The sequence below is a fragment of the Babylonia areolata genome, chromosome 5 (assembly GCF_041734735.1).
Source record: "Babylonia areolata isolate BAREFJ2019XMU chromosome 5, ASM4173473v1, whole genome shotgun sequence".
In the NCBI taxonomy this organism is placed as follows: domain Eukaryota; kingdom Metazoa; phylum Mollusca; class Gastropoda; order Neogastropoda; family Buccinidae; genus Babylonia; species Babylonia areolata.
In genome coordinates this window covers 30,161,785-30,179,284 of record NC_134880.1, presented here as the reverse complement: position 1 = coordinate 30,179,284, position 17,500 = coordinate 30,161,785, and positions in this window count along the sequence as shown.

The window sequence follows — 17,500 nt, the reverse complement described above, 5'->3', positions numbered from 1 at the left end:
ACTACTGCTACTAGTACAACTGCTACGACTACTGATAATAACAATACTACTACTACTACTACTACTACTACTACTAATAATAATAATAATAATAAAGAAGTAGCTCTGCTCTATCCCACCAGGCATTACAGGACCTGAACAAAGGACCCCACAGACGTGAAGACAGAAGCACAGAACTGTAGCCACTAACTCGTCATGGCGTCCCTCTGTCTGATCAATGGCGTTCCAACCATGAGAAAGAGCGACCGCGCGTGTGGCTGTGTCGTCAGAAGTCAGGGTCAGTGTGGACAGTGCATGTATGATTCGGCAAGCAAGGAAGAGAGAGAGGGGGTGAGAGGGCAAGAGAAAAAGGTTATTATATGAAAGTAAATAATACATAAAAACCTATATATATATTATGGAGAGAGAGAGAGAGAGAGAGAGAGAGAGAGAGAGAGAACATGCTCCCAAATTGCCCTTTTCAGGAAACAGAAATTCGTTATGGATGACTATGTTCTGTATGGTTTATCTACCACTGTTTGCAACGAAGGTTTTTCCTATGGTTTTTTCTGATAGTCTCACTCTTTTTGTTATGTGTTGTTAGATTTGGGGCAACCCATCTCCCCACACACCTCATGTACATATTCTATGTATCTATCTATGTATCTATCCATCTATCCATCCATCTATCTATCTATCTGTCTGTCTGTCTGTCTGTCTCTCTGTCTGCATGTCTGTGGGTCTGCCCAACAACGTGTTTATCTATCATTTTATCTACATGTCTATCGATTTATATAGTTACCTGAGAATACTTTGTGTAACAGAAAAAACAAAACAAAAACGTGCACATAGTGGAAATCGCGAAGAAAGAAATGCTTTCCTCAATGGATTCTCCTCATATAATTATTTGAAGAGAAAAAAAAGCTAAATAGGAATATAAAATTGTTTGGTTGGTTAGTTGGTTGGTTAATGAGTTAGTTATTACGTTAGTACGTTAGAGTTAATCAGTTGGTAAGTAATTTTGTGTTTCGGTTGTTTTGTTTGTTTGTTTGTTGTTGTTGTTTTTGTTTTTGTTGGTGGTTTTTTTTTGTTTTTGTTTTTTTGTTTTTTTTGTTGTTGTTGTTTGTTTCTTTCTTTCTTTCGTTGTTGTTGTTTTTTCTTCCTTCCCGTCTTCATTTCTTCTTCCGCTGCATCACTCTGTTGTCTCTCCCCCTCTTTTGATTTTGAATTGAATACAAACCAGTTCACTCCTCTTTCTCACTGTGTTCTCCCCAAGCCCGTCTTTGGCTTCTTCTAGAACAATCACTTATATTTCTGTTTCTTTCCTTCCTTCTTTCTTCCGTCCTTTCCTTTGCCACTGTTGTCTTTGTCTACTTCTTTTTACTGATTTCGACACGTCTACTGGGCGCACTGTTCTCCAAAGGACATATTGAAAACAGTATGATTTAACCCCTTCACCCCTCCTCGACGTTCGGCGTTTCCAACCTCCACTTCACAATAACCTTTCTCTTTCGACAGTTTTTGTTTGCTGTTCTGTTTTGTTGTTGTTGTTTTTGTGGAACTTTTACCGTAATTTCTTTTCTCGTGGGAGTTTAAGGTTTTGTCTAAATAAGACAGACCAGAGAGATAATAGGAGAGGTAGAGAGAGAGGCAGACAGAGACACAGACAGACATACAGACAAACAGAGGGTGGGTTAAAGAGAAGTAATGAAGACGGAAGGAAAAGAAGCATGCTCCCAGGTCGTATTGTTCCTGTGATTCTCTGATCCTTATTGTTACATAGTGTTGGAATTCGTCAATCTGTCTACAGACTGAGTGCATTAAACAACTGATCAAACAAGTATTGTTCCTGTGATTCTCTGATCCTTATTGTTACATAGTGTTGGAATTCGTCAATCTGTCTACAGACTGGGTGCATTAAACAACTGATCAAACAAGTATTGTCCCTGTGATTCTCTGATCCTTATTGTTACATAGTGTTGGAATTCGTCAATCTGTCTACAGACTGGGTGCATTAAACAACTGATCAAACAAGTATTGTCCCTGTGATTCTCTGATCCTTATTGTTACATAGTGTTGGAATTCGTCAATCTGTCTACAGACTGGGTGCATTAAACGACTGACAAAACAAGTATTGTCCCTGTGATTCTCTGATCCTTATTGTTACATGGTGTTGGAATTCGTCAATCTGTCTACAGACTGGGTGCATTAAACGACTGACAAAACAAGTATTGTCCCTGTGATTCTCTGATTCTTATTGTTACATAGTGTTGGAATTCGTCAATCTGTCCACAGACTGGGTGCATTAAACAACTGATCAAACAAGTATTGTCCCTGTGATTCTCTGATTCTTATTGTTACATAGTGTTGGAATTCGTCAATCTGTCTACAGACTGGGTACATTAAACGACTGACAAAACAAAACAAGAGTTAAGAAGAACAAGGTGATGGAATATAAGAATGAATAGTTGATTAGGAAGTTAGTTTGTGTAATAATTTCTTTCCCTCCTTCTTTCTTTTTTTCTCTTTGTTTCTTTCTTTCCTTCTTTCTTTCTGTCTGCCTGCCTTTATTTCTTTCTACCTTTTTTCCACGTCCCTTCCGAACCATCCATAACCATTCCTTCCTCTTTTTTTTTGACTTAGCTGAAAGAATCTCCAACAACCTGATTTACCATTCTCTTCTTCGACATTCAGCGTCTCCAAACTCACTTTCGCAATGGACTCTCTCCTTCGGTTAGGTGTGCATTCACGCACCAGAGACGATCCAATTGACGGATGCTGACTGCAATCAATCAGGAATTCAATTAGGTGGGTACAGTTCAGGTATGATACTCCAGACTGCAGGACACAGGCCAGCTGCAGATTGGTCTGGTAACATGTTTTTTTGGGGTTTTTTTTGTAAAACTTGTACTTTGATTTTTTTTCTGTAAGAGTTTATGGTTGTGCCCAATTAAATCGAGAAAAAAACATACAAAAAGAGTCAAAGCGAGACAGAGAGAGACAGAGACAGAGAAGAGAGAGAGACTGACAGACAGACAGACAGGCAGACACGGAGACACGCAGAGAGACACACAGACAGACGGACACAGCGTGAGAGACAGACAGACAGACAGACAGAGACACAGACACAGAGACACACACACACACACACACACACACACACACACACACACACACACACACACACACACACACACAAAGAGAGAGAGAGAGAGAGAGAGAGAGAGAGAGAGAGAGAGGTTAAACAAAAGTAAAGAACACTGAAATGAAAGTATGCTCCCAGTTCGACCTTCAACGAAGACAAATCAACAGAAAGCAGCAAACGGAACGGAAATTGGTATGATGCAAGACGGATCCATGCCTACAGGCGTTCCTTGCCCCGTGCTGCCCTGTCAGAACGACCTCTGTACCGCGAAAAACAGGGTATGTGGTAATACTGCTCAAACAGCAATAGGTGATGGTGTTCTGTCTGTTTCATGTCAGCGTTGGTTACGAAGGCTTCTCCTTTGGCTTATCCTTCTGATTGTCTCGCTCCTCTTGTTATGGGCTGTAGGATTTCGGTCAAACTGTCCACGGGCATACAGAAATACATACATACATACATACATACATACATACATACATACAGAGGGCATGTAAGATAAAAGATGAATCAAAACAATAGCTAAGAAGAAAACAAGAAAATAGGTGGCAACACACAATAGAAAGATGGACAATAGGAATGGAATGTTGGATGGGAATTTTTCTGTAATAAGTTCTTTCATTCTTTCTTTCTTTCTGTCTTTCTTTCTTTCTTGCTTGCTTCTGTTCTTTCTTGTTATCTTCTTCTTCATGCACACACATCTCATGTTTTTCTTTTGATCTCCATTTCCTCATCACCTTCTTCTATTTTTCTCTATCCACTACAGGCATAATTCACAATTCTTTTTCCTTCTTTCTTTTTTTCTCACTGCCTGCTTTTCTTCCTTTTTGCCTTTTCCCACCCCACCCCAACAAAACCCTCCTTCCCTATCTATTTTTCTGGCGCACTATTCTCAACAATCTGATTTATCCCCCCTCCCTGCCTTCCTTCCCTTCCACGTTCAGCCTTTCTAACCTCCCCTTCACCATAATTGTTCTCCTTCCATTAGGTCTCTGTGTGAACATACGATTCTCCTGAGATTTGAACTGACACTTGCTGTAGATGGGACGTGGGAACTTTCATTTTGACTCAAATTATTTCTACTCTCAGAGCTTCAGGCTGGGTGTGAATGCGATAGGCGAGAGAGGTGGAGAGAGAGGAGGGTGGGCGGGGAGGGAAGACGTTCTAATTTCTTGTGAAAAGTGAACCCCATAATTGACTGCCAAATCAACGTTCACCAACTGGATTTGTTATACCAAAATACACATTTAGCTGTCTAGAATGCATATAACTCACTAGTTAGAATATAGTTTCAACTTAACTGACGCTCATAGAAACTATCCTGAAACACACATCTAGAAAGTATTAAACCTTCATGTCGATGGAGATCATTCCATGGCTTCATTGTCCGTCGTTCGAAATCCTCAATTGGCTGTATGTTAGTGAATTATTATACCATGATGCATCGTGAATAAGATCAAAAAAGGAAAATACACAAACAAAACCTGATCACCCCCACCCTTATGACTTCAGTAAGCCAGCAGACATAAAGGAAAAACAGGGGGAAAAATATATTGATATGAATTATATCCTACTGGAACAGAGAGGCTAAACCCAGGAGGTGGCGTAGGAGTCTGGTATGAGGACAATGGATGACGATAACCGGACATTGTAAACGTTGCCAGGTCTCATCTCCAACGTTAAAGTCATTTTCGAGAGATCTGTACGGTCCAAACATAGCCTGGTCCAAAAAACGGACCCCCTGTCTTTGGCTGTCCAATCTGTGGGCACGTGTTGATTTGTTGGCCTGCACGTCAGTCCCTGGTGACCTTTCCCTGTCATCCCTTCAGGCAGACAGCACTTCTTGGTGTGGGGAGAGAGGGGAAAACAGACAGACAGACAGAGACAAAGACAGACAGACAGACAGAGACAAAGACAGACAGACAGACAGAGACAAAGACAGACAGACAGACAGAGACAAAGACAGACAGACAGAGACAAAGACAGACAGACAGACAGAGACAAAGACAGACAGACAGAGACAAAGACAGACAGACAGACAGAGACAAAGACAGACAGACAAAGACAGACAGACAGACATACGCAGACAGGCAGACAGACGGACGAACAGAGAAATGGAGACAGACAGAGGCAAGAACAAAGACAAAGACAGAGACACAGACAGACAGAAAGAGGGATGGACAGACACAGAGACACTGACAGTGACAGTAACAAAAAGACAGAGACAGACAAATAGGCAGACAAAGACAATGATAGGCAGGTCAACAGAGACAGAGGCAGAGACAGAAACAGAGGAGAGATGCAGCGATAAGTAGACAATCGAAAGAGGGGATGGATAGAAAAAAACAGAGAGACAGACAGAAAGACAGAGAGTTGGACAGATGGAAAAAGAGTGCAGGGAGGGAGGAAGATTTAGAACATGTTAATTGGTTGATTGACTGTTTGGTATCATATTCCAATTACCCAGGGCAGACTTCGATGCGTCATGGAAATACAAAATACGAAATTTTCAAATCAGAACACAGTAACAAATTAATTGATTTAAATTGTGACTTCGCACCCCATCAACAAGTATGTCCTGTGGAGCTATTGAACTAAAATGTAGCATCAAGTAACTCACGCAAGGAAGAGGATGAAAAGCAGCATTGCTGTCCTACTGCGGTTGTCCTAAATATCCAGTCATTTCAACCTTTCACTTAATGTAAACATTTCACAGACATATCATTATGAGCTGTTTTCAATGTCGATCTAGCAAATAGTCTGATGTTATCCCCAAACCATGATAAATGGCTGAATCGGTTTTTTACATCTTAGTTTCTGTCAAAAATATAGGCACATCACACAAAATGTGTTATTACTTACATCCATCACATATATCGAAATGATTACAGATACGGATCTTGCAAATATCTTTATGGCTATTATTGTCAGACAGAATGTGGAACAGTTGTGTCCCAGCACTCAGTGTTCATTATATCTGAACATCTTGCTTGGCTGAAGATAATGATCCTGTTTCCGCGTCTTTGGATTGGGGAATATTTGATCGATCAAAGAGCAAAGTGTAACAAGAAACAGAATGTACAGAGAGTATGGTGTATTGGGGATAGATGGGGACAAAAGATGGAGGAGGGGTGTGGTGGAAACATAATGTGGGTGAGGGTGTGGGGGGACACATAGATGCAAAAGGTGTGTGGGGGGTGGGGGGTACATGTAGGGGTAGAAGGTCAAAGTGGCTGTGTGTGAGAGCAAAACGTGTGAGGAGGGGGGTGACAAGGACTGTAGTGGGGCATGAGGCAATGGGGAAAAATGAAGGGGAGGACTGATATAATATTATGATGAGACACGAGGATACGAAATAGTGAGGGCGGGGTGGGGTTTGGTGAAGACACATGAGTGCGGGATAGGGAATGGTGGAGCGAGAAAGAAAAAGAAGAACGGTGGGGTGGGGACACACGGGGATCAAACGTTTGAGAGGGATGTGGAGGGAGTGAAACTTGTGAGAGAGGGCTATGATGGGAACACAAAGTTGTTGAATGGTTCAGTGTGGACAGCTATGAGCTATGTTATATTCGGAAATGTCTGTCCACTGATACAACATGTAAACTCGTCATTTCTATCACTCCGTCTCACCTTGTTTATGTACCTCTCTCTTGTCTGGTTTACCTGCTTCATCCATTCACTTTTCCCAGTACATACATATCGCTACAGTCCGATTCGTCTTCAGAAAGAAAAGTCCTGAGCGCATCACTCCTCTCTGGCAATCTCTCGATTGGCTCCCTGTCCCACACAGAATACAGCACAAGATCAGCACTCGACGTTATAAAGAGATAAACAAATCTGCCCCTTCATATCGCTGTGACTCCCTTTCACCTTTACACCCCATCTCGCTCTCTTCGATCGGCTTCAGGTCCACTGTTTCCGTGTTCCCAGATTCTAAACACTCCACAGACGGCCGCCAATCTTTTTCTGCCTCTGGACCTTACACTTGAAATGAGCTCCCTCTTTCGCTTCGTCACATCGCTGAACTGAGCTCTTTTAAGTCTGGCTTTAAAAACTACCTTTTTCCTAAAAGGCTCCCCCTCCCCTCCCTCTTGCTGGTATACAATTTCTCTGGCTCTTGTATACCTTCATGTGCTTATAAGTTTTCTCTGAAAGTTTCTCTGAGTTCTTGTAAGTTTTCTCTTCCATCCCAGTGAGCTGTGCATGCGTGTTAGAGACTTTTGAGTAAGTGCTTTGATACGTCTCTGCTCAAAACTGAGCACCGTATAAAGACGTTATCATTATCAGTACTATTTTTTATTGTTATTGTTGTTGTCGTCGTTTTTTCTACGCGTGTCTTTTTGTCTACTGTTTTCCTGGCCCACCATGCACCGATTCAATGGCATTACTCCGACGCCGCTCATTCCGTGTGTCATACACAGCCACAGTCGGGTTCGTCTGTCGCAGTGCCAGTGTCACTCCACAGGGAACTATCGATCTGGGTCTCCAGGAGGCCACACGCAAGAGAAGACCCTGCACAGTCGCTTCACTGGTGGCGTTCAGCAGTGCCTGTTCTGATTTGACGTGTTTAGGACACCACTTGGAAATAACAAACTGCTGCACTGTTTCTGGCTGTCATCCGATGACATTGATCTTGGTCTTGCTGTTTATCACGCGTTTCATCTTGTCAGCACTGATCTCCATACCTTACTTAGATGATGTTATGTCCAAACGCCTCACCAGTCCTGCCACGGAGACATGAAACATGTTTTGTTGGTGTTGGGTATACTTCTCACACACAGCACGAAGATTGAAAATCTGTTCTGCAGCGCTATTCGCACTCGGAAGCCAGCCAGCCAACTTATTCTGCTTGTGACCTGAATCTGCTCAGAATTACTTCGAGCATCACCTTGCCTGCATGGCTGATGAGACTGATAGTTCTGTAATTCTGTTGTAAGTTACTTTTCTTGGGTAGAGTGACAATTAGAGTATTTGCCCCTGATGTTGGCCATTCTCCGTCCTGCCAGACTGTGTTGCAGATTATGGTACGGACATCTGTCATTGCCTCTCCTCCTTGTTTTATCACTTCAACTAGTATGTTGTCCATGCCTGCTGCACTGGGGGAAACACAGACCTGCGGAAAAAAGAAGAGCCATGGGAAAATTGACCTGTGTAAACATGGAACTGGGGTAATATAGACCTGGGTGAATATAGACCTGAGGGGTAATATTGACCTGGGGTAATATAGACCTGGGGGATGTAGACCTGGGAGTAATATTGACCTGGGGTAATATAGACCTGAGGGGTAATATTGACCTGGGGTAATATAGACCTGGGTGAATATAGACCTGGGGGTAATATTGACCTGGGGTAATATAGACCTGGGGGAATGTAGACCTGGGGGTAATATTGACCTGGGGTAATATAGACCTGGGGGAATGTAGACCTGGGGGGAATATAGACCTACGGGAACAAAGACCTGGGAGAACACAGACCTGGAGTAACATAGACACGGAGGATCATAGACATATGGACGACTTGCGTGCCACAGCTCTCAAACAAAAGGAATCCTAGAAATGGCACACATACCAAACTGTAGTCTGGACTACACTGGCATGGAGCTAAGTGGCTATTCATGTCTCAGTGCACGTGTCCAGCCTTCCGGGAATATTTCTCAACTACACTGTTATCACACTGCCTGTCAGTGCCTGTTGTAGAGAAATAGAGATTCCAGCACACACGACTTCCAGGGTTTTATGTAAGGTTGCCGACCTGTATACATTTTGGGTGCTCGTGTTGCAACACGAACGAAACACAAAGAACAAAACAACCATTAATATATAATAGTGAGCTCACTGAGAACAAATAAACTACCAACTCTAATTAGAAAACATTAGTCCTGGGCTTCTTGTTTCGAAGAAACATCGGCATTATAGACATTCATAATTTTGCTTGCACTCATAAGGCATGCTTGTTTTTTTCAGGATTATCGATCGTAGTGTGCTGTCGGAATGGTCAGTATATAATGAATGTATTCCAGTATCGCTAAAAATCATTTTATTTGGGGTTTGGGGACTTACATCATAAAACTATTTTTGCATCAAACAAGTTGACTGACTCAACTGCACTGAAGCGCTTAGTTCTCCATTATTCATATGCCTATAACATTGGTTCTATATGCGCACCAACGAGTTATAAACAACAGGGATTTTTCCACATTACCCAGACTCCGTTTTGTTCTCATGATTTCAGACCCCCCCCCATCTGCCCTGCCAATGAAGTCTTCAAGCGCAGAAACCAACGATGACTGAGTACACAGCATAGAACCCTGACATATATAATTCTTAACAATTTCTAATTTCTTCTTTCTTTTCACCATCATGACATCATATTTTTTTCTGCTTCAGATATATAGCTACCCTTTCTACAGACAGTGGTTTACGTTTCGATTAAGTTCACTGTTGGTCCCAGAGCTTTGCATGCTTTGTTGTTGTTTTTTTAAGATTATCAAACTGATTTTGTAAACTGGTTGGCGTTGATGGCGACAAGATAATATCAACTGTAAACAGCAACATACAGACAAACGGAGACAGAGAAGAGAGAGGCGGAGAAAAAAACCCAGACAGACAGAGACAGAGACAGTGACAGAGACAGAGAAACAGACACATAGTTGGTGACTAAATAATTCACGAATTGTTAATTGAAAAGGCGTTCGTTATCCAATCGATTGTCGCTTGAATGAATAAGTCACCCACGGAGATTTCAAGATCGATTGCCTGGTGTGTGTGGAGTTGTGTTTTGGAGGTTGTTGACTGATTAATTATTCCACTGATTGGTCAGCTGACTGATGGCTCAGCTGATTGCACATCGCCACGATAAGATTATGACAAGGTGTTTCGTCTGTTTTTTCTGACATGGTCACTTGTTCTTCATAAATCGGAAATCCATGCGTAATTGATGTGCGCACATTTCTCAACCATTATTTGATTGATGGGTTGATTAATTCGATGACCATTGGCCATTCATTTGTTCCATTTATCATATTTATTTTATCTCATGCTATTTGATTTGTTTCTGTTGTCTTCAGGTTTTGTTTTATTTCTCCACTTTACATCTTATTCCTTTCTTTAGAGCGGCTCTGACACATTGCACCATACATTGATTCACTCAATCACGCGTTCACCAACAGCGCGATACAAAACGTCATTCTTTTATGATGCATTCACCGGTGTTCCTTTATTTATTCATTCAATAATTCTTTGTTGGAGGAACACGGGATCCCTTTGCATTGTGAGAGAGGAGAGGTGGTCACGTGGGGCGGGCAGCAGGGGAACTTTCATTACAGAGGTCGATGGAAAAAACAGATAGGAGACATTGAAGGGCAGTTAGCCATGATTCCCCAGCCTTGTGACGGAACACTCCGCTTTCTGGATAGATCGTCCTGATTCAGATAACATGGGGCCGAGGTTAACTTGTCTGATTTCTGATATCGTTCTTGCATAATGCTGGCTGCTGTTTCGTCGGCTGCTGAGTGTTGTTGACTTGCCTTCTTTGTTGCTCTGTCAGTCTCTCCTTCAGTCTCTCTGTCTCTGTCTCTAGATTGGTGATGGTGATGTATGTAATTAAGTAGCAATACATCTATACAAGATGTTTTCACTTAAGACGTGTAGTTATGTTATAACTAACAAGTATCGTTCTGGTACCACTTACACGAACAAATATATTTTGCTCTATATGTCTGCCCATTGTTTTTCTCCCTGTTTCTGCCTCTGTCTGTCTGTTAATTTGCGTGACTGTTTTTCAGTCTGTCTGTCTGTCTCTGCATGCCTCTCTATGTCTCTGTCTCTCTCACTCTTTCTTTCTCTCTCTCTCGCTCGCTTGCTCGCTCAGTGTATGGATAACATTTCTTTAAGGCACATTCCAACTTTTCTACTAGAGCCATTGGCGTGTTTCCAGATACTGTCTCCGTTCATAGCAACAGGGCCCTCATGATTGCAGCTGTGAGCCATTTAGAAAGATGAGGGGCCGATTTACTGTGACCTGCTGGTGTCCATGGTGTGTCTCCCAGATCATGTTGACATTGCTTCCTGTTGTTTTCAAGTCATGTTTCAGTGGAACAGGGATGACTGTCCACAGTCCCACTAATACGATTGTCATGTCTGTGACTGACGCTGAGAAGTGTCAGGAGGGAAGATGGGGCATTGAGGCGTTTCTCATTCCGTTTACGTATACCATATCCATTGCCTACACACAAACACACACACACACACACACACACACACACACACACACACACCACACACACACACACCACACACACACACACACACACACACACACACACACACACACACACACACACACACACACACACACACACACACGTTAGGAATGATCATTCCATCATGAGTTTTATTGTCTTCTGTGGGCATTAACCAAAGCAACCGTCGGAAGGTGTCTAAACTAGGATAAAACAATCACTTATCTATCGCGCATTTGAAAAAAACAAAAACAAATCCCAATTGCTGTTCAGCTTGTTTATTTCCCTGCTCTCCCACTTCAGAATCAGAAACCCGTGTTCTGTTGGAGGGCGTAAAACCTGTGTCCCTCTGGAGAGGGGACGTATCCTGCCGACCAAGCAGCACACCACAACAGGCACAGAGATGAAAGGCAGAGGAAAGCTCCAGAGAAAAGCAAGGGGTGGTAGTCGAGTAGAAGTAATCACTGGTGGGGGGCAGTCGATGGAAAGCGAAGGGGGGAGAGCACGTGATAAACTTAGCCGGACGTCATCTCCACGAAGTTCTCCAGGAGATGGCGGGTGATTTGTACGGTCCAATCACGGGCCGCTCCATCCCCCACCCCACCCCTCGCCTCCTGGCCTCAGCTGTCAAATCTCTGGGCACTTGTTGATTTGTAGGGCAGTGCTCCACTCACTTCTGACCCTGTCGCCTCTATGTCATCTCCACTTTGACGGGAGACATTGTGCCTGATATGAGAAAGGAGGACGGAGAGGGGAGGTAAGTAAGGGGAAACCAAGACCGATGAGTTGTATGCGAAAGGAAACACAAACAGCGGTAGACAGATATAGATAGATAGATAGATAGATAGATACATGCATACATACATACATACATGGGCAGGACCAATACCGTTCCCACCACCACGCTCCGCCCTCCACCCCCCCCCCCCCACACACACACACACACACACAGACACCCTTCTTTTTTTATTTTTTTTTCGTCTAATATCACTTAAAGTGGACGACGTTAAACTGAAGACTACTACATGGTCAGGCAAACAGACAGACAGACAGGTGGAGACAGAGAGACAAAGGGATGAGACAGAGAGACAAAGAGAGCATGTGCAGCATGTGTGCATGCGTGTGCTGGCATGGGTGTGTGTACACTCACTCTCAAGTGTACGTATCTGTGGTGGAGAGAAGGGAGGTTCCGACCAATTTCCTCGACGCATCGATTGAACGCTCATTTTTGTTCCCGCGATTTTTTTTTTTTTTTTTTTTCGTGATTTTGTTTTTCTTTTTTCGTCTTCAAGGAATGGCAGGAAAAAGAAAAAAAGGCGAGCAGTAGAACAGAGCCCATCCATCTGGGCCCCAACCAGGCCTCTGACATCTCGTTCCGTTTCTTGACACCACCACACTCCACACAACTGGACGTGAAGTGATTAATTCACTCACCATCCACAGTGGCACGCTGCCTCAAATTATTAATATAAATAAATGAATGTATGACAAGTAAATAAACGAACATACAAACAAATAAATAGATAAATAAATATATAAGTTCGTTATAAATAAATTAAAGAATATACATACATGCATACAGACACACAGACATACATACATGAAGAACCAAAATAAACACATGTATTTTTCCTTTATAAAATGCAAATACAAACGATCAGCATCGAGAAACGCTTATTCATCATGAAATTTAACCGACTTTCGATGTAAAAAAAACACACAAAAATGATCATCCTAGCTTTATCTCTCTCGTCATAAAAAACAACACTTGTCTTTTACCACACATCCATCACGCGACACACATCGTCCCTATGGACGGATGATAAAGAACAGTTAATCCGTTGCAGGACTTTTTTTTTCAGGATGTGTTCCACACTATTCATGTAAGCCATGGCAAACACGGCGATCTTTTCCACTACAGCCCCAAGTTTAATAACTCATGTCATTATATACACCCCCTCCATCCCCATCTGTCTGTCTCTTTCTATCTCTGTCTATCTGTCTCTGTCTCGCTTTGTCTCTCTCTGTAGCATTGCCTGTTTCACAGCACAGCTTATGATGATATCCGATGAAAATGTGACTTTGTCAATATATTGGATGGTCGCGTAGATAGCTATTTGTTTGTTTAATTTTCTTCTATTAATGATTTACTATAATTGATATGTGAATTCATTTGATGTCGCCTTTTGTGTTCGATACTGATTTGTACCCCCGTGACAGAAGGGCTATTGGCTGTTGTCAATAAAATTATGTCGGTGTCTGTCTGTCTATCTGTCTGTCTGTCTGTCTGTCTGTCTCTCTCTCTCTCTCTCTCTCTCTTTATCTATCTATCTCTCACTCTCTCTCTATCTCTTTCTATTTCTCTCTCTCTCTCTCTCTCTCTCTCTCTCTCTCTCTCTCACTCTGCACTGACTCTCTGTGTGTCTTCCTCCATGCACACCTCCATGATTTCGAAGCCTCCCCCTGCCCATTCCCAGGCACAATGCCTCACGTCAAAGAGGAGATGAGAGAGAGGCGACATGGTCAGAAGTAACCGGGACACTGGCCTACAAATCAACAAGTGCATGGAGATCTGACAGTTGAAGCGGGAGGGACTGCTTTTGGAGCAGCCCGTGGTTGGACCGTACAAATCACCCGCGATCTCCCTGAGAACTTGGAGAAGATGAGGCCTTGCAAAGTTTATCGCGTCCTTTCTATCTCCATCACCCTCCCCCAAACCCTCTCACCTTCTCCTCTGCTACTGCCATCGTCCATGGGCTGCTCCCCCCCCCCCCCCCCACACACACACCCGCCCCCACCCTCCAGCCCCTGCCATTTCTGTCAACTTAACCAGCACCCTTGTCCTTTCCCTGAGGAGTTCAATGCCTTTTTTTTTCTTTGAGGTTATCGCTGTGTGTAATGTGATCGATTGAGCCTTTCTCTTCTCCATTGGGAGTGGAGGAGGATATTATCTTCAGCAAATAAGGGATTTCAAAGATTGAGATCGAAATGTTGGGGGAAAAAAACATGCTGCAGTAAGGGAACGGGAACCAAGACGTGTTCGCGAAATGCGTACTGATAACTGTTTTGTTTATTTCTTTATTCTTTTATCAATACGTGGCAGGCCTATGTTTAAAGGCCTAGATCCGCAGGTCTGCTTTGCAGAAATCCGAGTGAGCATGCACGCCTTTGAGTAAGCATGTGTGTGTGTGTGTGTGTGTGTGTGTGTGTGTGTGTGTGTGTGTGTGTGTGTGTGTGTGTGTGTGTGTGTGTGTGTGTGTGTGTGTGTGTGTGTGTGTGTTTGTGCGTGTGAGTGTGTGTGTGTGATCATGCTTAGAAAAAACAAATAATAAAGTACAACAATTAAAAATCATTTTGAAGACATGGGCCACCTTACATTTCTGACGCACTGATATAAGGGCTTATATAATGTTTATGGGTTGTGATATGAGGTGTTTCATTGGTCAGTAAGCATAGTGTTTCCCCGCTGAGAAGTTTTCAGCTTGCATGTGCTAATTTATTCATTGATTTATTGATTGATTTGTTTATACGTTTTTTATGTTTTAATTTGTTTGATGCATATGTGCTTGTTTATCCATACACCCATCTAAGTGCCCACTCATCCTTCCAGTCATTCAGTCATATAAACATCCGTCGGGAAGCAAAACCATTTGTGTGTGTGTGGGGGGGGGGGGGGGGGGGTTCTGGTGGGTTTTTGTTTGTTTGTTTGTGGCTTTTTTTTTCAAATTTGCATCAAAGTGCAGAAGCCTACCGTATCCAGTCCGTTCAATATAGGAACCAGTATGAACACTGATACACCCCATACCCTCCTCTATGTCTTTCACTCTCCCCCACACTTCGTCTATCTCTACCCCTCTCTCTCGTCCAACGAACAGAATGCGTCAGCATCTGCAGACTGATAAAACATGAAATGATATGAAATAAAACCAAACAAATAAAATTAAGGCATACATAAATAAATGAATTAACAAATCTACAACAACAACAACAAAAACTCAAGAGCAGCGCATGATGTATTAAGAGGCAATAGGAAAGAAGAAGATTGTGAAGGTAGACTGTGAAGCTGTGGACGTGGAAGTGGATCTCAATGGACCACGTTTCGTCCACAGGCCTCACAGCGTCGGGGCATGAAGGATAACAAGCAGCCTGTCCACTTGGTCAGATGTATAGACAATACAGCCGACAGCACGGGGCAGAAAAGTGAGCTGAATGGGATAAATGAAAAGGGGGAAATATATATATATATATATATATATATATATATATATATATATATATATTAAAGGACGGAACAAAAGAATTTAAAGAGAAGGAAGAAGGACTGACACAGCAGCAACAACAGAAAGAGAAGAAAAAGAAAGAAGAAGAAGACCACGGAAAAGAAGAAGATGAAGGAGGAGATGAAGAAGAAGTAAAAAGAAAGTTTAGAAAGAGGAGGAACGGGAGGTGGAGGTGAAGCTTAAAAGCACGAACAAAAATTCTTTCTTTTTTTGTGCAAGAAAAAAGAAAGAAAAGAAAGATAAAAATGAACTGAGCTCTGAGAGCGAGAAAAAAGAAGACGAAGCATCAGCGTTAAACAGAAGGTTGACAACAACAACACCAACAACAACACCAACAATGCGTGCGCGCGCGCGCGCACACACACACACACACACACACACACACACACACACACACACACACACACACACACACACACACACACACACACACACGGTGCTTAAGTATCTTTCACCAAAACAAGGTGTAAAGAAATGCCAAACAAGAGCCGGCATATGTTTATCACAGACACACTCCCTCACTTAACAGAACCTTTTTTGTCCTCCAAGATTATTTGTATACGGGTGGCGAAAAGTTGCCTCCCTTTTACTCGGCATGCCGATAGTGGTACAAACACTCCTATCTACCGCTCACTTATGTCTTCAGGAGATTGCCCGGTTTTGCGTACATTCCTCAGGATACAATTTCAAAAGGCTGTATCGCTTGGCAAACAATCACAGAGACAGTCAGGGAACGAGAGAAGGGGTGATGGAGAGAGAGAGAGAGAGGGACAGACAGACAGACAAGAGACAGAAAGACAGAGAAAGACAGAGCGAGATTAGAGACAGAGACAGACAGCGACAGAGACACAGAGAGACAGAGGCAGAGAGACAGAGACAGAGAGATACAGACAGACAGTAAACATACAGACAGACTAGACAGAGAGACAGACAAAGACAGAGAACGAAAGTCTTTGCTTTTTTAAGGGAAGGAAACGCAAGATACACATGGTATTTCTGAGATCAGTCAACTCACCTGACAAAACAAAACGATTGGGTTTCTGTGTCCGACATTGAACAGCGTTACCTCAGACACTAAACGTAAACTTGGTTAGATAGCTTATGCAGGCAATGGTAAATATTGTGCTGATTTGCTTCACATGGTCTTCTTTTCAAATCAAGAGCCAGAGACAGACAGACAGACAGAGAAAGACACAGACAGAGAGACAGACAGACACAGACAGAGAGACAAAAAAAAAGAGAGAGACAGAGAGGTGGAGTGAGAAGGACAGAGTACATATAAACAGACATACACAGTTCATGTCTATAAACCATTCATGGAATAAACTGTGGAAAGAAAGGAGCAATCACTGTGTGTCAGAGAGGGAGGAAATTCTTTGAGTGGGCTACAAACTTGAGACGTAAACCGTGAAGATCGTGGCGCTCATCCACACACACACACACACACACACACACACACACACACACACACACACACACACACACACGCACGCACACGCACACGCACACGCACAGACCCACACGCGCGCGCGCACGCCGTCGTGATGAAGATGTTGACATGTACATGTGGTTAACTCTGCATCCTCATCATCAAAAGAAGGGGGGATGATGAGACTAATACAAACAAAATAAACAAAAACTAAAACAAAAACAAACCCACAAGCAGTTGAAAAAGTAGTGAGAAAAAATGTGGTCATCGGTTGAACAAAGGGACAGCAAGAGAGTTTCAGTTTCAGTTTCAGTAGCTCAAGGAGGCGTCACTGCGTTCGGACAAATACATATACGCTACACCACATCTGCCCAGCAGATGCCTGACCAGCAGCGTAACCCAACGCGCTTAGTCAGGCCTTGAGAAATGGA